General features: G+C 40.1%; 1 protein-coding gene and 1 long non-coding RNA gene across 7 annotated transcripts in view; one reads left to right on the forward strand and one right to left on the reverse strand.

Annotated features, from left to right (window-relative positions):
- The window catches only part of LOC129030060 (uncharacterized), a 58,585-nt gene extending 37,507 nt beyond the window's left edge, over positions 1-21,078 (forward strand). The window contains exons 2-3 of the long non-coding RNA XR_008500539.1: positions 18,358-18,451; positions 19,391-21,078. This is a non-coding gene — a long non-coding RNA (uncharacterized LOC129030060). The remainder of the gene's footprint in view (positions 1-18,357; positions 18,452-19,390) is intronic.
- The window catches only part of BABAM2 (BRISC and BRCA1 A complex member 2), a 544,147-nt gene that overhangs the window by 172,075 nt on the left and 348,706 nt on the right, over positions 1-23,366 (reverse strand). The window lies entirely within an intron of this gene.

The following is a 23,366-nucleotide window of genomic DNA, read 5'->3' on the forward strand; positions in this document are numbered from 1 at the left end:
GATATTTATATTGTCTCTTTTAAGAGGTCACAAAGAACATAAAAATTGGGGAATAAATGCTTGTCAGGTAAAAACACTCCACTCAGGTTAGAATTACAATAATATACTGAAATCCTAGAGCAACAGGTATGAAAGTATTAAAGGTTTTTAACACATATTGTTAAATTATCTTCCAGAATGGCTAAACATTGCCATTATTCTACTTAGAGTAAAATAAAAATATCTTTAAAAATAAAAGTGATTTTTTTCCTCTTAACCAAAGACATTTACAATAATTAAAGTAGTATGTTTCAGGATTACTCTGTTACCACAGCTTGAAATAAATCTCCATGGTGTGGTTCAGAAGAGCTCTTTTACAAACTGACCCACAATCCTTACTGGAGTTTGAAGGAGGTAAAGTTTTAAATAAGCCCATAATAGAACACAGTTAACCAAGTCTTTAACATGAGTAGTGGGATAACACATACTGGAGCTAAGCTAAGTCTTTCATCAGCTTGCTGAGAAGCTGATCACAGGAGAAGAGGGTACAGGGGGCCAATGAGGGAATAAGTAGTAGGACTCAGCCCTCACCTACAGTGTTGCTATCTTTCTGGAAGTTGGGTTGAATTAATTAATTGGGGAGCAGGGGTGAGACTAACTATCCTGCTCCTTGGGTAAGTTGCTGGATCTGTGCCCAGATGGAACATGAAGGGAAAAAAACTGTGAAGACACTAATTAATCTTCCTGATGTTTTCAAGTCTGACTCGAAATCTTTCAACTAAGGGCAGGGCCTTCAAATCCATTTAAAATAGAAGTTTCAGCGATTAGAAACCTGATCAGAATGAAGCTTTTGGCCCTCTAAGAATGATAAGTAAACTGCTGTCAACAATGCATTGGACAAAAAAGGCAATAAAGGACCTTGGGCCATAACCACTTCCTTTTTATATGCCCCTTGCCTTTCAAACCTCAAAAGGGAGGAGAATTTGGCATAAATGAAAGGAAAAAATTCATAGCCACTAGGAGTGATCACAGCCCATACAAAGCAGACCGGGCAGGCTCCTATGATGCCACACCATGTCACACACAGACCTCCAGAAGAAGTAGGCTACGGCTTTCGAAAGTGCCAAATGTCCTCTGATTATACTACGTGAGTGAGCCTATGAGAGATGGGCCTTCCAAGAAAATCAGATTCTGGCTGAATTATTCAATTTGGACAACAGATATAACTTTTATACTAGCCAAAGAATAGAAAGAATATATTTTATGCATTCGACACAGGCAATTCTGGCCATTTTAATAAAATGGTTCCACTGTGTGCTGGTGGACCCTTGTTAAAGGCAGCTTCTACGTCTAGACCACGGGAACACCTTTTAGTTGGAAGTGCTTTCCACCGGGCTCCTTGAGTTCCTCTGTAACAAAAAGCCCTTGGATGAGGAAGGTCCAAGAAAGTCTTTCCAGGTATTAGCGAAAACTCTCTTATTCAGATAAATAGAACTTGGCTCTGACATTTACTAGCTGTGTGGTCTTGAGAAAATTATTAACTTCTCTAAGCCTGTTTCTTCATCAGTAGTGAGGAAGATATTAATGGTACTCACCTTATAGGAGTAGAAATACAGATTAAATGAGAGTGCAGGAAAAACACTTATCTGAACATCATGATTCTCTCAATTTTATAGGGAATATAGGTTAACTATTTTAGAATATATAGAGTAACCAAATCTTAGCCATCAAAGTGTTGCCTACCAAACAGACTTAGCAAACTGCACTATTTATTTATTTTTATTTATTTATTTATTTTTTTGAGATGGAGTCTCGCTCTGTTGCCCAGGCTGGAGTGCAGTGGTGTGATCTCGGCTCACTGCAACTTCTGCTTTCTGGGTTCAAGCGATTCTCCTGCCTCAGACTCCCTAGTAGCTGGAATTACAGGCACCCACCACAATGCCTGGCTAATTTTTGTATTTTTGGTAGAGACGGGGTTCCACCTTGTTGGCCAGGCTGGTCTGGAACTCCTGACCTCAGGTGATCCACCCGCCTTGGCCTCCCAAAGTGCTGGGATTACAGGCGTGAGCCACTGCTCCCAGCGCAAACGGCACCATTTAAAAATAACCCGTTATTAATACAGATTTAGAAATAAATACATTTATGAAATCCTTAAGGATGCTCAAAAATGTTTTCCTTGATTATGCTACTTATATATTTTCTCTGAAATTGTTTCACTATTCATTGGTCACCAAGTCCCTTCTTGAAGACAAAGGCAAACTTCAGTACCTATCTATATAACTAGTGACGGTGCAAGTATTCAGTCTGAATGATTCATATGGAATTAGTCACACAATCAGAATGAAGAACATATGCATAAGTGAGATTCTATTAGCTGCAGAAAACTGTCAATTCCTGAAAAGTTTATCTTCTCCAGCATTCCAATCAAGAACCTTTTTCTCTTTTCACACTATATTATCGGCAACTCATGGTTTCCACACCCACCAACATGTTAACACTAAAGCTATATCCAGTCTCAACCTATTTCCAAGCCCCTAATCCTAAATTTCTAACTGTCTCTTGGATATCTCCCCCTAGATGTCCAGTAGGCATTTAAAACTCATCAGGGTCATGGCATGAAATAGATGGCACACTGAAAGGGGAGATGGAAGCAAATCTGATGAAGGCATTTGTTATGAGGTTGTAAACAGGGTAAGAGAAATCAAGAAGAGATAGAGAAGAGATAGAGAAGCACCCTAGGGCTGGCAACAAAGGAAAGGCATTACTTATCACCAAAGATAACTGTAATGTCAGGAGCGGGGCTCCCAATGGAGTTGTGGCCATAGGTAGAAGACTCAAACACAGCCACGCCAGTGCAAAGAAGGGAGGATGTCAGGGGTAGGAGACATATCCCTCCTTACTCTCCTTCCACCCTCAAATCTCTAGTTGCTGAACCCAATCAAAGGTCAGAAGGTAAGAAAGTTCATTTTGATGCAGCCATCCAGGGCACATACCAAAGTGAAGCGGTCCAAATCCAGATTTACTAGTTTGGCATCCACCCCTCCCCCTACTCCCCCAAAATGTGTCCTTCCTGTGGTATTCACTATTTTGGTTGATAGGATAACTCACTAGAGTAGTTTTTGGTCACTCAACCTTATTATCATGAAATAGACCTCTGCAGCTCCTACTCTCCTACTGCAGCTCCTCCTACTTCAAGTTACTCTTCTCTCCAAGCCAGCATCCTCCATGGACTCTAGTTATCTTTACAAAACTTAAACCTTGGTGTATTCACCTCCTAGGGCTGCCATAACAAAGTACTACAGACTGGGTGGCCTCAACACAGAAACTGATTTTTCTCACAACTGTAGAGGCTGGAAGTCTAAGGAGTTAGCAGGGCTGGATTCTCTTGAGGCCTGCTTGGTTTGTAGATGGTTGTCTTCTCCCTGTGTCTTCCCTCTTGTGTGTATCTGTGTCCTAATTTCCTCTTATTATAAGGATATTGGTCATACTGGGTTAGGGCCCATTCTGATGACCTCATTCTAATTTAATTACCTCTTAAAGGCCTTATCTCCAAAAATAGTTATATTCTGAGGTACTAGAGGGTTAAGGCTTCAACATATGAATTTTGAGCAAACACAATTTACTTCCAAAGCATTTTCTCTGCTTAAAAGCCTTCAGTGTGGCCGGGTGCAGCAGCTCATGCCTGTAATCACAGCATTATGGGAGGCTGAGGCGGGTGGATCACTTTGAGGCCAGGAGTTCAAGACCATCCTGGCCAACATGGTGAAACCCCATCTCTACTAAACATACAAAAATTAACTGGGTGTGGTGGCACATGCCTGTAATCCCAGCTACTCAGGAGGCTGAGGCAGGAGAATCCCTTGAACCCAGGAGGCGGAGGTTGCAGTGAGACAATATCATACCACTGCACTCCAGCCTGGGTGACAGAGCAAGGCTCTGTCTCAAAAAAAAAAAAAAAAAAAGCAAGGAAAAAAAAAAAGCTTCAGTGCCCCTTCCCCCACCATTTTCTCTAAGACATACTCCAGATTTTTAAACCTGGCATGCAAAATGACCTTAACAGCTTGGCTACCCAACTTACTTTTCCAGCTTCACCTCTTGCATCTGCTGTTTTTGCATTCAGATATCAAGCTCCCCGAACCAATGATCATTTTCCAACCATACTTTATACCTCCTCACCTCTGTATGTGCTTTCCTCTCTGTGTAGAATACTCTCACATGTCCAGTAATCTGTAAAGTTATTTTTGATGCCTGAGGCAGAGCCATTTACACCCTTCCCATTCCTCAAAGAAACTTGAACACCCTACTATTATAGTATGTATCACCCTGAATTGCAATTAATTCTTTACGTCTTTCTCCCGCAGTACACTGGCAATTCCTTGAAGGCAAAGATGATGTCTGTTTTTGCTTATCACTGATTCCTCTGCACCCAGAGCCGTACCTGGGACACAGTAGGAGCTAAACAAATATTTCTTGAATGAAGGAAATGAAAAAATAAGTGAAAACATGAACAAACCAATAAAAGGGGAAAGGGTTTAATTTCTCTTTTGATACCTAGTACAGTGGTATGGTACTCACCAAACTTAAGAATGTACTTAATAAATGATTGCTGAATAAAATCCTGACTGAAGCATACGGGAAAATCTGAAACCATGAAGGGATCTGGAGTTATTTACTTTAAGAAAAGTTATGGAAGCTGATTATCTTTGGGGTAAAAAGGAAATGGATTTTTAAAAGCCTATAAACTTCAGGGAAGAAGCGCCAAGATACATGTGACAAGGCAATCTGCGCTCCACTCAGATCCAAGAACAAAGGGTTCCTGGTTTAAGCTATGGAAGTATCTGTTCCAGAAAGCAGCTGGGCAGAATTTCCTCACACGAATAGCTCTTAATGTATGGGAAAAAGAAAAGAGCAAAACAAAACAAGCAAAGGCAGCAAAAGGGAATAATTAGTGTAAACAGTTTAGTTTTTTTTTTTTAATGCATTGGACAAACTCCAAGAAGGAAAAAGAAAAATGTTGTGGGATAAACATCTGTTCACTCGGAACATGACAGAGCCCTTGACAGGCTCTGCGGCCTGTGTGTGTCCTTATGTGCCCGAGGTTTATATTTATGCTTCCACTGCTCAGAGAGCCCACAAAGTGGCCCAGAAAGAGACCTATTCCAGGCCAGGACGCACTCCTCTAACTCCACGTGGGGGTGTAGGGGCAACTCTCATTCGGTTGTGTTTGACACAACAAAAAACACACTGAAGGGAAGAAGAGCAAATACCAATTGCACATGTGGAACTGCCCTGCTCCACCTGCACTGGGTTCCATCGACACCGTATTTTATTGACTGCACGGAATGCACGGAAGTGACCAGACACCACACGTTTACGGGGATTAGCACTGTCTTTCCATCCCTATAATCCTTGGTATCAAGATGTTAAGTGCAACAAGTTGTAGGAGTCTGTTTTCTTGTGCCAGATGTGCCTTTTGCAATCAGTCACTGAGTCTAGGAGTTTCTAAGAAGAAAACTCCATGAGAAAATTCATCTTCAGTTTTCAGTACCACCTGATAGTTTCTAAGAGGTGCATAGCGGTGGGCCTAGAGATAAAGCCAGACAGAAATGATCTAGCAATTTGCAATGGGCAGTGCCCTGAGGGAAACACCCACAAGGGGTGGATGGCCTCAATTCTCATCTCCATGATGACAGATCACATCACCTTAGAGCCTTGGGCCACGTGAGTCCAATTCTGAGGCCTCTGACCCAGCTCCATCAGCCCAGCCGATGTTACACAAGTCTCACCCTTAGGAGTACATTGTGTTAAGATGGGGACAGACTGCCTCACCCTTATCTTTCTTTCTGGCTGGGTTCACAACTTTTCTTGCTCTATCATCCGATTTACTCCATTTTCTCTTCCTAAGGCCCACGGCTCTTAGTTTTTCATTATTCTTATGGCATTCATGTCTAACTCTGGCATTCTATTAGATATCTGGCAGGGGTGACTGACTTTTGCTTTTTTCCTAGACCTTTGTCCCCAGCACCATGTGCACATTTTCTGTGACCTGCCTCAAGACAAGAAAAATGTTCTTTTTCTCCCCTTAGGCATAAAGCTCTCTGGGTCTCTAAAGTCTCCCTGAGAGCCAGCTACTGACTTACTCCACATAACACAAGAGGTCACATTTAACAGAATTATTCTGAGAGTGGTCAGTTGGGGCTGTTAAGAAAACTAATTCTCAAGTTGATCCTGGCCCACCTGCTGACTTGGCTGGAAGAAACGCTGGCACCCAGAGCTTCACACTCAGAAGAAGGTCATGGGGGAAGCAGAGTGGCTGCCGGCTGGGAGGCATCTGGGGAGAGTGAGGATTTCACTAGGCTGGCCACAAAAGATGACATCACCATCTTTTTTTGGGGGGCACCTCATTCTATCTGTCTACACACAGATATGTCTACACCCACAATAAAAATGTTTATAAATAAAAATATTTGGTACTAGTTTTGATTTTCTACAGAATTGGGACTAAAAAACCAATTTATTCTTACACATGTGGATTAAATGGTAACTCCACAGTTTAATTTTATCTGAAAGGGGAAAAAAAACTCACATCTAGCAGTTAAACATGTCTTTGTCACTAGAGGCCTATGACACAAATCTCGATGATATTTTATGAGAACATGTATAGCTTTTCTCCACTTGTGGCTATAATTGCTGTTGGAGAAGCCCCAACATGTAAAGGTTGATGCTTCTGAATGTGCTGAAAGATGCTGGAACTAAACCATGCAGTGACAGCTATCAAAATGTCACCAATGCAGTGTCATATTCAGTCAAGATGCTTAAAAATTCAAATGTTCAACTAACACTGCTCTAGCTGTGTGAGGAAGAGGATTACCTGGCTGGTTGGTAGGGAAATGAAATGAGGTTATGTGCATAACAGCACTTAGGAAGAAGCCCGGTGCAGGGTTGGCTGAGCTAGGAAGAGCTATCATTCACTGGGCACTGACTCCATAGAGTAGTGTATGCCAGACAGTAGTCTCATTACACATGTTTTAATTCAATTAATCCTCAAAACTGTGAAGTGGATACTATCCTCATGCCTGGGTAAAAGGTGACAAAAAGGAGGCTAAGAGAATACCCAGCTACTCAGTATTGGAGGCTGGATTCAAATCCAGGTCTGTCTGACTTTGGAGTCTCTACTTTAACCATTACTTAAGTTCTGGTTTCTCAAAGCATCCTGCAGAAAGCCATGTACATTCCAGGTGCCCTTTGTCTTTACTGTCCAGGTGTGAGGTATGCGCTGCAGGGCCCAGCAATGTACTCTCTTTACGTGGGCCTAAACACCCATTGGTATTTTTAAAAAGACAAAATACGTCATTTCAAGTTTCTAAATAATTTTTATTTAAACAATTACAACTCCTTGCCACTTGCCCATAAATTTAAAAGGTTTCATTTGAAATCACTAGTATTTATTCTAGGAATTAGTAGTTAGTTTGAAGAGAAGGTTGCAGTAGCTAAAATTTAAATTTATACTAATTTAGGGAACAGGAAGCAGTATATAATATAGTGAATTATGTTTCAAATGGAAAGCAAACAAAAGAATGTCCAAATGTTTCATCCTATATCTATCAGAGTCCATTTCTGGTGCTAAATAAAATAATTAAATATCTCTACCCTCAGTTTACCTCAACTGCAAAATGAAAATAGTACCTCACTCAACAGACGAGTGATTAAATTAGCTGCAGCTGGGCCAGCTTGGCATTAAGTAACTGCTGTGCAAGACTTTTTGACCGCAAAAGAGCAAAGTGGAGGGGAACAAGTGCCAAAAAGGACACACCCACCCATTTGTGCTCCTTTTTGTATTAGGAATGCAGGGCCTCAGCATTGCCCAAGGGGTTTCAGGGTAAGATGCTGGACAGGTCTGTTAGACAGCTCTGGCTAACCCTTGCTTGAAAAGTGGAAGAGTTTGGGTTCTAAGTAGCTCCAGAATAAAAGGAAGAAGGGTCTTTGAGACACTTTGGGAGTTTGAGCCAAACCAGAGACTCTGAAAATGGGGAAAGCAAATTGGAATTTCCTTGAAGGCCTATCTCTAATTTCTACTTTCTGCCTACTCCCAACCCAACTCTTGCTCCCATCCCCATTCCTATTCCCTGGAGTCATCTGACTGGAAACTGGCTCAAGCTCTGAGTGAGTCACTGGTTGACCCCAGCACCTTGACTCCCGGAGCCCCCCAGGAACCCTAGGAGCCACAGTGAAGCCCGTTGGTACAGGCAACTCAAAACAAGAATGTGCCAACTTCCCAAAAAAAGGCAATGGTTGGGCATGTGCTCTCTGCTCCACAATGGCATTCTTCAAATGCTTTATAAGCCACTTAAAAAGAAAACTGCCTACCCATAATTCCCTGAAGACGTCTGGCTGGTTTATGCAATTTCCCAGTTATGTATCTTTCCTGTAAAGGGAATCTGTTGGAAAGCTGGCCCTGCACAATTGGGAAACTTGGGACCATCATGATTAATCATTAATAAATTCACAGAGAACCTCGTCTCATGGTTTAACTCTGCGGTAGTCTCCAGAAAATTTGAATAAATGATTCTAAATATTTTTTAAAAGCATAGATAGTAGAAATCTTCCATGTACTTTCTGACAACTCTTATACAGACTACAAATTTCTGTACTTTCCAAACTCTCCCAGGAATCCATTGTCTCTAACACCTACCAGACTGCATCCTTTGCCCATTTGCCCTCACTCACTATTTCATCCCACCTACCTACTCTTTATTTAAAAAAAAAAAAACAACACAATTTATATGTTCCTTTCTATGTTCATTTAATTTAGTTTTCTGGATCCATGTGTATGCAGTATTTGCACATGCTAGATGCTAATGCTAAAAAAAAAAAAAAACCATTAAATATTTAGGAAGTACCGCCCATGGGTTCAACTTTTTATTAGGAATAATGAAAGATAATACAAAAAAAGCCATATTTGTGTGATCGTGTGCATTGCACAAGTATGTGACTGTGTGGGTGGTAACCGTGCATATGTGCACTTCTGGGGGCTCCCTTAAATTACTGCCTCTGTAGCCTAATGCTGTGGCTGACTGAACAGAAGAAAATGTTCTCAACACAATGTATGATAAGATAAATTAATACATACCTGGATAGGTGTCTGAGGAGCCCGAGGGGGATTAGCTATCACATAACCATACACTAAGCTCCATGCAGGGGCCCAGCTAAAAAGAATATACTAAAAACCAATCATGGCCAGGTGCAGTGGCTAGTCCTGGAATCCCAGGTTTTTGGGAGACCGAGGTGGGAGGATCCCCTGAGGCCAGGAGTTCAAGACTAGCCTGAGCAACTTAGTGAGGCCCCCAACTCTACAAAAATAAAAATACTTAGCTGGGCATGGTGGTGCAATACCTGTAGTCCCAGCTACTTGGAAGGCTCATGGAGGAGGATCACTTGAGCCCAGGAGTTTGTGGTTACAGTGAGCTATGATTGGCCCATTGCACTCTAGCCTGGGTGACCGAATTAGACTCTTTCTCTTAAAACAAACAAACAAACAAAAACCCAATCATTTTCTGGGTTTCTTTCAGGATGTAAAACCCTTCCAGATTATTACCTTTTACCTAACTAAATTCTGGCAATTTTTTTTTTTTTTTTTTTCCGGCGGGGATGGAGTTTTGCTCTGTCGCTCAGGCTGGAGTATAGTGGTGCAATCTCGACTCACTGCAACCTCTGCCTCCTGATTCAAGCAATTCTCCTGCCTTAGCCTCCTGAGTCGCTGAGATTACAGGTGCTTGCCACCACGCCCAGCTAATTTTTGTATTTTTAGTAGAGATGGGGTTTTGCCATGTTGGCCAGGCTGGTATTGAACTCCTGACCTCAGTTGATCCATGCACCTTGGCCTCCCAAAGTGCTGGCATTGCAGGTGTGAGCCACTGCATTCGGCCAATTCTGGCAATTTTAAAAATATTCATATTGGTCTACTCACAGTGCCCTAAAAATGCCAGGCACACTCTTGCATTCATGCCTAGTTCACATGTCCCTTCTGTCTGGAATGCCCATTCTCTCCTTTACCTCCTGGAAAACTTTTATTCTTCCTTCAATGTCTTATTCAGATGTCACCCTTTCTTTGAGTCCTTCTTGGACTCCATAGTAGACAGAGCTCACAGCTCTTTCCACTGGGCTGCTATGGTTCTACGTGCACACCGCTATTACAAAATTCATCATGCTGTCTAAGTTAGTTACTTCTGTGCCTGACTCTGCCAGTAGACTCTACTTTTCTTGAGTGTCGGACATCTTCAATCTTATTCCATAACCTCCCACCCTGACTTAAAAAGTGTCAGTAGACTGTCTGACATGTCATAGGCACTCAAATAAATGTTGGTTGAATGAATGAATAATGACATATTACACTAGTTCTTTAGAAACAAACAGAAACTCCTGAAATTGAAATAAGTGAATTCCCTCAGAATGCAGGAATTTGAGATAAAATGTTTTATCCTTCAGCCATTTAAGTGAAAAGAGAACTTGTTGATGATGTTAAAGTTCCAAAAAATGCTTTTCATACCAGTAAAATTTCCAGACATGCACTAAAGCAGAATCAAGGCCGCCAGACAGCTTAAACCACTGGCGATAACTTCAGACAGAGAAAGAAAGGGCAAAAGCATTAATGAGAATGAACAAAAATTTCCTACTCTGCCAACTTAAAATCTCTTTTCAATTTAGAAAACCTCCCACAATTCCTATGTAAAAATTCAAAGTGTAAATCATGCAATAATTAACAATAATGCAGGCAAAAGCTGCATTAGATAAGTAAGATTAATAAGTGTAGTAGAAGTCTCAAGCTATATTACATAGCCTTATTATAATGCTGAAAGAAGGAATTTGACTTCCAAACAATGAAAGAGACAAACAGCAGAATGGTCCAAGAAATGGAGAATACAAATTCAAGCATGGATATTGCCAATCCTAACAGATGAACATTCCAAGGAGCTCATACTGGTACTGAGATTTAGAATGGTGGCAGATAGTCCCACTCTGAAACCACTTTTGCTGCTGGTAGTTTTAGGGCAGCCATGAGGCATAAACTGAGGAGATACCTTATTACTACAACAGTGTGTATTTCAGTACTTTGTAACTTTCTTGTGTTGATGAAGTTATTCAAGTGGTCATTTATGTTTTCCCTTTGGCTCTGTCCTTTCTCCCTACGTGGGCCTCTTCATTTAGAGTTTATTGGTATAGTTTTACTATCTTGCTGATTTAAACCTGATATAAATATTTTGTTGTTTTTATTTTTGAATTTTTTATTATTAGGTGAGGGTGAACATTGTTCTATGTTCATTAGTTGTTTCATTTCTTTTTCTGTAAACTGAACGACATTGCTCTTTTACCTATTGAGATTTTAAGTGTTCTGATCAATTTAAATAGAAACGCTGTTAACTTTTTATTATATTTGTGATCTATATCGTTCCAGTTTTTAAAATAGTTTTCATGTTATTTCTGACACATAGAAGAAAAGCTCAGCTTGCATGCTTGGATAACTACTCATGATTATATCATTAGTAGGTGGGATATCAGAGATTAGAACCCAGGCCTGCCTGACCCCACAGATCAGGTCCTTAAATAATTTGTTGGCTGGGCACGGTAGCTCATGCCTGTAATCCCAGGACTTTGGGAGGCCGAGGCTGGCGGATCACGAGGTCAGGAGGTTGAGACCATCCTGGTCAACATGGTGAAACCCCATCTCTACTAAAAATATAAAAATTAGCTGGGCATGGTGGCGCATGCCTGTAATCCCAGCTACTCAGGAGGCTGAGGCAAAAGAATAGCTTGAACCAAGGAGTTGGAGGTTGCAGTGAGCTGAGATCGCGCCACTGCACTCCACTCCAGCCTGGTGACAGAGAGAGACTCCATCTCAAAAAAGTAATAATAATTTGCTGAACAGGATTAATACATTTGGGTCCAAACTTGATTGATGATATGTGGCCATCATTGAGGATTATCAGTTAATATATTTTGTATTTGACTTTGTTGTAGCTGTCTATTTTTGCTGCTATCAAAGCTTGTTTATCCATAGCAGCCTGTCTACCTTGAATCTGCTGTCTCATATATGCTAGGAGTGTAAAAATAAGCTAACTAAGTTTGCCAGGGCAGTATAAAACAAAACGGCTGACTCCATTTTAAAAATGGGGTGTTTGGCTCTTCAGACTTCCTTTCTTTAAGTTTAGGGATCAAGGCCCTTTTCCAGGGTGTTGCTAGGAGTCTCACCTTTGGATAACTGAGGTTTTTCCAGGACTGGTAATCTGACCTTCCTATAGTAGGCACTTGATAAATGTTTTTTGAAGATAATGATACTTTTCTTTAGTTTTCTAAATTGCCCAGGAAAAGCTTTCCCAGTCAAGATTAGAGACACAGAAATTTTCCACACACAGGGAAATAACTGGGAAATTATTTTCATAAGGAAAAAAGTCTTACAGTTTTCTGTAAATAAAAGAGCATCCTATTTTCATTCTCACAGAAGTCTAAAAATTATAGACCAATACATTTGTTTTCTAAAGAGAAATATGTAATTCACTTTAAAGAAAAGTTGGCTGTGAAAGAGATTTCTATCAATTAAATTGAACGGTGAATCGTATTTTCCCATTAAGTTCCATTTAAAAATTTGTAATACAGAATCAAACTTGGCCTTCTCCTCAAAGATGTCCCTAGACTACGTATATTCATTTAAGGAAAAAGGCAATTTTTTTCAATTCAACCAATTAAAAATGTAAATAAGTCACAAAATCAAAATTCCAAATAAGCCTTAAAATTCCATATGTCTGCTTCATTGAGAGTAGACTCTACTGTAAAATAAGATAAGCCTTTTATGCTCTTTGCAATTAATTCTATAATCCTTTCTCTCTTAAGGTAAATATTCCTTTCTAAAAGTCTTCTAAAATTAATTGTTTTGTAGGATAACTCCTGATAGCTTATTTATAATGCTGGGGACAACTGCTCAGGAACTATTAATAACTTAGTATTCTTTAAATAGACTATGAAAAACTATAATTTACAAATATTTATAACTTGCTTATTCTGTGACTAATACCTGCCAGTCTTTGTAGTCAGCAGTGTAGAAATATAAATAATATATAATATTATAGACATTATTTTTATATATATAAATAATATATAATATATATTATAGAAATATAAATAATATATAATATATATTATAGAAATATAAATAATATATAATATATATTATAGAAATATAAATAATATATAAATAATACATGGTCTCAAGAATCTCCCAATTAGTAGCAGAGAAAGGCAGAAAATTAATTTAAATTCATATCATAACAATTATTATTGAGCACAGACAGCCATGTAGAAATACAAAAAGGGGCATTCTTAACTGTCTGGTAGAAGGGTGCTAAGAAATGCTTCAGAGAGGAGGTGACATTTCTGATGAATCTTGTGGGAGGAGTAGAAATTAACTAGGAAGATAAGATTACAAGCAGAGAAAAGCAAAATAACCTTCCCACACTAACTCTCTTAACTCTGGGCACACAAAATCAGAAAAATATATCTGTTCTCACCTCAAAAATAAATTTGCAAGTATTGGAAAAAAGAAGCATTACTAATAACCAGCATAATTTTATTAACAAATCTAATCAAATTACTCTATTTTTCTTCTCAGACAGAGGAGGTGATCTAGTGAATGGAGGTAAATATTCTTCCTAAAATGTAGGTACCTCATGTTATGAATTATCCGTGTATGCAACAACTAATTTCACACTTCCTACTAATTTCCACCTCCTAGAATCCAAAAGGAAGCCCTCTGGACCGGCAACTGAGCTGCCTGTGGCTGATAGCTCCATCTGGTGGTTGGTATGGGGAACTGTGTGGTATAGGGTTTCCATCCTACTTTTCTTCCCAGAAGGAAAGAAAATGCTGTTTTTTCTCACTGTCTCTCCTTTTCTCCTTATAGCTCGTTATCTCCAGCACCTGGCCCTCAGCACACAAATATTTGTTTTTAGATTCCCTATAAATATTTATAGAACTGAGCTGTTTTGAATAAGAAATAATTAACACAAGGCTTTTCCATTTTTCCTAAGCACTTTTACATTTATTACCTCAGCACTTTTAGCTCAGTCACCTTAGTATGAAGATGAAGAACAGTATTGTATAAATCATCAGGATTCTCATCTGCTTGCATTAAAATACGGTGTACGCCATAAGGAGACAACCCCTCTCTATCGATCAATTATTTATGAATAAATGAATAAATTCCCTATCCTTTTCTCTCCAAATTCTTAATCTGGTACCTTAAGAACTGTTCTTCATTTTATTTGTAAGGCAAAAGCCACCATAAATCATCCATTTGAGTTGTGCTAGTTAAACATATACTTGCAGCTGAGCAAATGGAGCAAAGATTGTGATAATAAAGAACTATCTACTTCTACAGCTGTTGAAGTAGTTTTTAAAAAGAACTCAAATATTCTAGAAGTCTCCAAGTACTTTCTTCTTTATCTTTTAATTTAGCCTGCCTTTTCTAAGGTGTTGCCCTTCAAGATTTTTAAAAACTTCAATTTTATTTTTCTGTAATGTTAAGTTACTTAGGTTGCAAAGGTATTAGTTTACAGAAGCAAAAGAGAGAGAAGAGAGATACAGGAAGAATACAGATAAAGCAAATGGAATAAAATTTAAAAGGTAGGAATAGCACGGAGATACAAAACAGGGTCTGTGAAAGACTGATTGATTCTCAACTATAAAGTGTATTCATATACTTGTTTACTTAAGAAAAGACAAAAAGAACACAAATATACAAACTCTGTTAATAGTTACACTGTTGACATACCTCCCATACCCACATTTTCTGAGCCATTTTGAAGAAATCTTTTATTAAACCTTTTCTATTCTCAAGTATCTTGTCCTGTGAAACAAAAGGACCTGACTATATGATTTTTAAGCCCTCTTCTAGCTAGAAGTTTGCTGTTGTTGCTGCTGTTTTGAACATTCTCTAAGTCTATGAATGATTAAAAAAAATACATAAAGAAGGGCAAGGAGCGGAAAGGAAAATGAAGGCACCAGAAGGAGTATAAGATTTCATACACAGAAATGTAAGAAAAATAATGTTTTCCAGCCTAACACCTCTACTTATTAAAGGCATTAATTAAAGTAACCAAATGTGGCTGTTTTCACTCAGGATATACCCTGCAATGCCAAAATAGCAACCACCTTACCACCACCACTCCCCTGTTCCCCTAAAATCAGAAATGTTTCCTTTGAAATATTCCTGTTTCTCCAAGTTGAATGTGTCATTATCCAAAAGAAGTCTCTAAGCTAAACTTCCATATTCAGCTTCAGGTTTTGAATTCATAAAATGAGGAACTTAAAACTGACCTCTCTTGCCAAGGTGTTGCATATTTTGTTTAATATGGCACTTTAAGGCCTTCAGTTTTAAGACACTTGAGAGGTACAAAGTATCATTATGTTAATTACTATTATTATAAGGCTCCAGAGCTTAGGTGAGCCATATGCTAATGTCTAATGTACTCAGTAGTGATCTACGACCCAGGACGGTGATTTCCAAGCATCACATGTCAGTCTGTTGTCCTTGTGTAATTCCAAAGAGCCACACACAATAGGCAGAAGCAGGCACAGTGACTTGGGCTTTGATAATATTGCTGGAGTCTAACTTTCTGTGCAACTCTGCTGAATACTAAGAAAAATATGACCCTACTCTTTCCCCTAAGGGTATTCTTTACAGAATTCAAATCAAGATAGACCACAGAAAAACCAAAAACTCAATCGTGCATGTCCTGGAGAAAATTAGGTAGTAACTCCTAAATAAATCAGTACTTAACCAACTTCATGGCAGATATTCTTAAAGTTTAGTGTGTGTTCAACTACCTATGAAGCTGGTGAAAATGCAGATTTCTGAGCCCCTAAAATTCTGATTTGGTAGGTCTGGCATGGGTTCAAGGAGTCTACACTGTTAACAAGTTCCCAAGGCCGATGCATGTGGTCCACTGACAACATTCTTGAGAAGCACTGCTTTGGGGTTCCAGGAAGCCTACTAATAAAATAGCAAAATTCTGATTCAACACATTCAACAAAAATTTAGAGGTCTCAAAGACAGCAATACCAAGTGTAATGTATTAATTTTTACCACAGTTTCTATAAAGCAGCAACTTAAGAGGCTAAGATTTGGACTTAAGAGGCTAAGTTTTGACCAAAGACAAGTTGAATTGAGAAACTGTTTCAAAAATGCAATGTCAAGAAATCTACATGTATATGAACAAAATAAGGCAGAAGAAAAGACTTTAGATAGCAAAAGTGGTTGTTATACATTTTGTATTTTCAAATACACCAACTAGCAGCTTAGAAAACAGATGTGGCAAACAATGGACCAATTTAAGGCCTATTAAGTAAAATACATAAGCAAAAATAAGCCATTTATGAATAAGCCTCTGTAAGCAGGAACATCCAAGGAACAGGATCCGAAATCCTAATATGTCTTTGCATTCTTAAATGCTAAAGTCATGGGGGAGAAAAAAACAACTCCAAGTGAAATGCTATGAGGTGTTCATGTATCAAAGTGTTACTCACTAAGAATAACACACAAAACTGCTCAAGTGATTACCACAGGGTTTTATTACAAAGACAAACAGGGATACAAGAGATATAGCTAAATGAAGAGGATGGCTTTGCAGAACAACAGAAGAACTATCTACCCACCCCCTAGCCCCCAACTAAATTAAAGACTGAACCATTGGCAAGAAATAGCATATAAACTTCCTATAAAACTCCTGGTATAATCACCAGCCAAATGAACAGGATCTGTACTTAGGGCTCAATGTCTAGTAGCCGACGACCATCCTTTAAGACTCAGTTCAAATCACACCTCTTCTGTGAAGCCTTCCCTTCCTTAACTCAGCAGGAGAAATTTGCTAGTGACTACAACATTGGCTTTGGTATTCAGGTATTGTACTATTTTTATAACCAAAATACCAGGATTTCTGCTGGTGTAGTAGCATGATTTCAGAACGGGTGAGCAGCATCATTCATCCTGAGCTCGCTCCAGTTCATCCCCTGTGCCCATTCCTGTCTCCCCAGTCACTTACCCCAGACACCTTCACAGTAAAACCGAGGAAGACTCTCAGCTCCTCCTTCCCATTATCAGCTCCTGCAATTTCCCCTCCCTGCGCCAAACCCAAAAAAGCCTGAGGTTAGACTTGGAGGAAGAGAAAGATCCCTTGAAGTTGAGGGAACTCTTCCTGGGAAAGGGTTGGCCTAGAGAGAAATCAAAGCTGGTATTGAGGCCACCAGCAAGAGCTGAGAAGCTGCCAGAGGATAGCAGTGGCCCTGAAACCTCCACAGCTCTGTTGATCTGGTGTGGAAATTCTGGGAGGCCCAGGGCAGAGGGGCTGTGGTCAAAGCTCTTAGAGGCACATGGCTCTTCATTCTCAATTGTTTAAGGCAAGTTTGAAATCTTGAAGAAATGGATTGCTAAATTTCAGATGTGGCTCTTTGGGGGATAGAAAAGGGGTGCTATAGACAGAATGTTATAGCTTAAAGGCCTCAGGAAAGCATCTCCACCTGAGTTTATTCTTACATATTCTAACATGGTAGATTTAAATCATCCTTTGAAATAAAAACAGCCCCCTGCAGAACTAGGCTTATCACTTATTCACAGCGTCATGTAAATAATCCAGTCGTCACCCCATGCAAACCTGCCCAGTCTCTGGTGAGGTGTCAGTGCCCACGAACAGTGGGGGAAAATCTGTGTGTGAAGACTACCAAAAGGGGTTGGATATCTCAAGAAAGACCTGGAAACTCTTCTCTCTAAGAAAAGATTTGAATTGAATTTTCTATTTAGGGAAATCCAGAGGTAGATAGGTAGCAAATGCTAAAAGTTTTAATTTTAAGAAAGGGACCAAATGTTATCAAAGCATTTCTAACTGTCTTGCTCTAATTTATTGTTATTCTCATGCTTGTAAGTATTAGTAATTAGTTTTAACTCACTATTGAAGAATTATTGTAGAAAAACTTCACTGTAGAGAGGGAAGGGATGCTTTTTTCTTTTCTTTTCTTTTCTTTTTTTTTGAGATGGAGTTTTGCTCTTGTCGCCAATGCCTGAGTGCAATGGCGCGATCTCAGCTCACTGCAACTTCTGCCTCCTGGTTGGTTTTAAGTGATTCTTCTGCCTCAGGCTTCTGGACAGCTGGGATTACAGGTGCCTGCCACCACACCTGGCTAATTTTTTGTATTTTTAGTAGAGATGGGGTTGCACGTTGGTCAGGCTGCTCTTGAACTCCTGACCTCAGGCGATCCACCTGCCTTGGCCTCCCAAAGTGCTGGGATTACAGGCATAAGCCACCACATCCAGCCTCCTTTGTTCTTTTTTCCTAGGTATTCAATGCCTCAAGAGGAGCTGGTCTGGCTGGAGCATGTAGGCATAAAACAGGTACCAAAAATCATCTTGAGTCAGCAAAAAGAGCTGCAGGTATAGTATCTGAGAATTTAAAAACCTCATACATGTTTACTTTAGAACCTACAGAGTAAAGTCAAAAATCCTAAGTATCTTTTAAGAGCCTCAGTGCACTTCACCCATCATTAACTACTATCGATAACCATCTTACCCACAAATCTGATTAGAACGCTGCCTTCTGGCCTCTTAATTTCCTTAAAGAGTCAGAGCTGTGGGAGCTATTAACTCTAGGTTCCCTATCAAACTATCATTGGCAAGGACGTTGAGTAGCGAGAAGCTTTTCATCATTCTCACATTGTTTTTTTAAAAAAATAAATACATTTCTTTAAAGATAAAGAATGAAACTGCAGTTGCTGGGAGGACCATCCAGTTCACTTCTCATGTTTTACAAGTGGAGGAATCCAGAGAAGTGAGGTGACTTACCAGCCTCGGGTCACCTGGCTAGAGTAAGAGGTAGAAACCAGCGCCAGAACACAGAATTCCTGACTTCACCGGCTGGCGCTCTTCCCCGGTCTCACGGTCTTTCCAAGAGAGAAGCACAGCTCTTTCCAAGCAGCTTTCTAACTGCTCAGGAGAGGGTGATGTCTATGAACTGGTCCTCCTTCAAGAGCCACTAAAATACTTACAGATTGCCCCATTTGGTTTACCTTAGTTCCACGTAGTTACAAGTTCAAACTTCTATCAGAACATGTGTCAACAGTTCCATGATCTTTAGAGGAAAGACAAGGGAGTGAGTTCTCTCCTTTCTGGCTGTTGTCAGGAAAAGGAGATGGCAGTACTCCAACTTTTTCCCCCTCCCCTCTGTATCGCCATGTATCCAAGGCATTCTTTTCTTCATTACTGTAAGATACCCTGCTAAGGGCAAGAGGAAGCCATGTGGGACAGCAGATAGAACATGAGACTTGGAATCAGAGAAGGCTAGATTGTAATATTCCCTCTACTTTTCACTTGCAGGGTAGCTTGTCCGAACTATAGACAGACTTAGCTTGTCTGAACTAGAGTTGTCTTCACTTGTAAAATGTAAAACATCACCTACTCCACAAGGTTTTTGCAAGAATGAAATGAGATTCTATATGCAAAGCACCTAGTACAGTGTCTGGTTTGCATGAGCTCCTCAAAGAAATTAGTTTCCTTCTCTCTTCTGCTGTTATGGTTAAGATTTGAGACAAGTAATTTAACCAGTTAGCCTCCCCTATATAATGGAAGATAATATATACTTCTGATGAAAAGACACTATATAAAACAAAATATGATTTTAACCATCAAGGTGAATACCTGGAGGCATTAATTCAATGTATAAAATATGCAAAGGTACCAATTCACTAATAAATACACTATGGCAGGAGCTTGTCCCAAGATGCCAATTTGCTGAAGCGAGAGGTACATGCTAGGGCCAAAGTGCCAGGGACACTGACTAAAGCAGCCAGAGAGGGAAGGCTACTGCCCTACTAGAGATGTTCAGCACTGAGTAAAATCCCAAGACAGCTAACAACCACCCATCAAGAAATAAGCAGAGCTAAAGGAAGTGGCAACTATACAGATGTGTGGAATGATACGGTGGAAAGAGCACAGGAAAACTGGGCCCTGGAAACCCTGTGTTCTACCTCCAGATCTGCTGCCAGTGGATGTGAGAGTTTGGCAAGTCCTTTAAAATGCCTGAGTATTCATTTTAACTCTGGAAAACAGAGATGACAATGCCGGCCCTATCTAGCTTGCAAAGAGAATGTGCCTTGTAAAGTAGAAAGCACAATACAAATGTAAAGTTAAACTACTGTGATTGTGCAAATACACAAAGATAGGAAACAAAAGACTAAACTAAGGAAGCCCCAAAGGGTGACGACAAGACGGGGGAATGAAGCCCATCACTCTGATTAGGACACCAGGTGAAGGTTCCAAGGAAGTAACACCGAGGAGCTGAGTCTTCGTACCCAGTACTCACTGTGTAGACTACCATCCATTATACCAAGGGAACAGGGCAGCACTGGTTATAAACAGGAACAAGAAATATTTAAGTTATACTTGGCTTAATTTTTTAAAAAATACAATCAAAACACTACAATAATAATGCTGTTACCATTTCCATTCCTTGTCTTTGGAACAGTACAATGGGCTTAGCATTCTCTCTTTACTGTGATGAGTGACATATTCTGTAACAGGAAAATGCATTGCTATTAATAAAGAACCTAGATCATGGGGCCATAAGCTTTTGTGGACAGGCCCCACACCCAGTTTGAGCTGGTCGGCTTATCCTGCATGATACTGGGTCCACACAGACTACTTGGAGAGATGATCATTTATTGCAAGGACATTTGAAAACACGAGGAACAAAGGCAAGCACTTTGTGTGCACTGTGTTCACTCTGGCTCCAGCTCTCCTGGCTCTGGGATGTGGACTGGGTTTCATAAGCAAGGAAGAAAAGTGGCTTAGCGCTGTTCCAGGTAACGATCCAGAAGTGAGTGACAGTACAGCTCTTGTTTGCCCTGCATGTCTGTTACAGAGAGATCTGACTTGACTTTTGGGCCCTCCTGGTATACGGACTTGTATTGGGTGAACTGAGCAGGTCCAATCTGCTACAGCTGGATCACTGCTAGCTCCTGGCCTATCCTCCAACAAGGCGAGCTGCCCAACTGACAGCTACAAAAAAAGAAAGAAAAAGGGTTGGGTTCTGTCCCCCAAAATGTGGTTATGCATGTAGCAGGCACTATGGCTTGATGGACTCCTTCAGTACATCCAGTTTCCTTGGTAACCCAACTATGTACTAAATGGTTTCCATGGCAAAACACGTTCCAGAGTCCAAATAACCAACCTACACATACAATTTGGAATGGAACTTATTAGTGGGGGGCTGCCTGCACTTGAAAAAATGCATAAGCTTAAAAACCAGTCCTGGTAACCTTATTGTGGCACCAAAGCACATGCCTCTGTGGAGCCCATTCAAAGGGCATCATGTCAGGGAAGGGGCCAGGGAGTGGGAGAGTCAGACCTAAAGTGTGCCAGACTGAGCAATGCGATACTGTTTCTGTGGTACACAGTATTCCAAGAGATGAGATCTTGATCTGAAAGTAATGGGCCAGACAACCACAGAATAACAGTAAAGTATTTCTGGTATTCCTAGAAATCTCTTCTAAGAACTGAAATAAGATTCTCAACCTTGAACAAGGTGTTCAGCCTACAATTTGGAACTCAAAGGAAAAGAAGGTATTACCTTCCTTTTCAGTTGGAGTGATAATATCCCATTAGGGGGTGTATGAAATGTAGGGAGGTATATTAAGTGGTCTCAATCACTAAGGGGTCATTCATCCAGCAGGCAAGGACCATGGATGCCAGATGTCCTAGACTGCACTGGACCATATCACAAAACAAAATGAGTACAACATCCACGTTGAAACATGTGTCCTATTACTAAAAGAATTTCCTAAAGGGAGGCCAGGCACGGTGACTCACGCCTGTAATCCCAGCACTTTGGGAGGCCGAGACGGGTGGATCACGAGGTCAGGAGATCGAGACCATCCTGGCTAACACGGTGAAACCCCGTCTCTACTAAAAATACAAAAAATTAGCTGGGCGTGGTGGCAGGCGCCTGTAGTCCCAGCTAGTAGGGAGGCTGAGGCAGGAGAACGGCATGAACCCGAGAGGCGGAGCTTGCAGTGAGCCGAGATTGGGCCACTGCATTCCAGCCTGGGGGACAGAGTGAGACTCCGTCTCAAAAAAAAAAAAAAAAAAAGAATTTCTTAAAAGGAAAAATTATAAATTTTTAATGTATTTCTTGCTACTTGTCCTTTCTTCTTTAAAACAAAAAATTAAGGGGAGGAAAAAAAAATCTAAATAATATTTTTAAAAGTTCTTAATCTGTTTAATGAGAGTTCTATCACAAAGATGTGAACTTAAGCAAATGATGTAAAAGAACATTAAAAATGATTTGCCAAAATGAAGAAGGAAGCAACTTGACTTTCTAAGACAGAACAGCACAGTGTGAACAGAGGCTCCATTCTTGGGCTTGGGAGAGTAAACCTGTCATGGCACCTACTGTAACCTTCAAGTTCAGAACCCCGTGGCCCAAAGTCAGGGACTACGCAGGCCTGCTTTTCACTCTGCAACTAACTTAGATTTTCTGTCTTACATGCCAGTAGTCAGTGATTATGTAGAGGGAACTCATTAAGTGCAAAAATCACTCATTTCAGATCTCCAGAAAGGCTACGGAATTTTAGGTCTGGGATGGGCAGATCCTCCAGACCCTACTCTGTTCTGCTCCTAGTCCAATTTCAGGTTTAGGTTATTCAGAAAACTTCCTTAGTTTCAGTACTCCCTTCAGGGGTCCTGAACACTTTAAAATCTGAACTGAACTGAAAAGTCCCATGTTAGCTTTTCTTAAAATTCCTAGAAATGGCTGAAAATTTTATACATGAGAGTTCTAGAGATTAAAATCCAAGTCAGGATCAGAATGGATTCGCTAGGGGGCTGAAGACCCCCTAGGCCTCCAGTTCTGACCAAAAGCCCAGTTCGGCCTTAAGATCCAAGAGACTGGGCACCATCCAGAGTCACTCAATAGTTGCAGCCACTCAACATTCTACAGTGGCTCCACTGATGGTGCATCCTTTCATATTTTATTCGCCACTCACGTTTCCTTGTCTGTGAATCATGTTCATGGTTTTTTGCTCACTGTCTATCAGATTTTTTGCCATTTTCTTAATTTTAAAGAGTTCTTTATTTTGGATATGAATCCTGTGCCAATTATTTTAGGCTGGTAATTTGTATTTTTAAATGCAATGAGACTAAGAAATGGCAATTTGGATCTGCTATCGGGGACATAAATGATCTAATGTAGGAAATGCTAATATGCACATGGAAAAACTTTAAAATATGAGGGTAGGAAGTAGACAAGAATTCTAGCCAAGAGGAACTTCAACAAGTGAGCTTAAGAATGGTCTGC

This window comes from Pongo pygmaeus, chromosome 12 (genome assembly GCF_028885625.2).
Source record: "Pongo pygmaeus isolate AG05252 chromosome 12, NHGRI_mPonPyg2-v2.0_pri, whole genome shotgun sequence".
In the NCBI taxonomy this organism is placed as follows: Eukaryota; Metazoa; Chordata; class Mammalia; order Primates; family Hominidae; genus Pongo; species Pongo pygmaeus.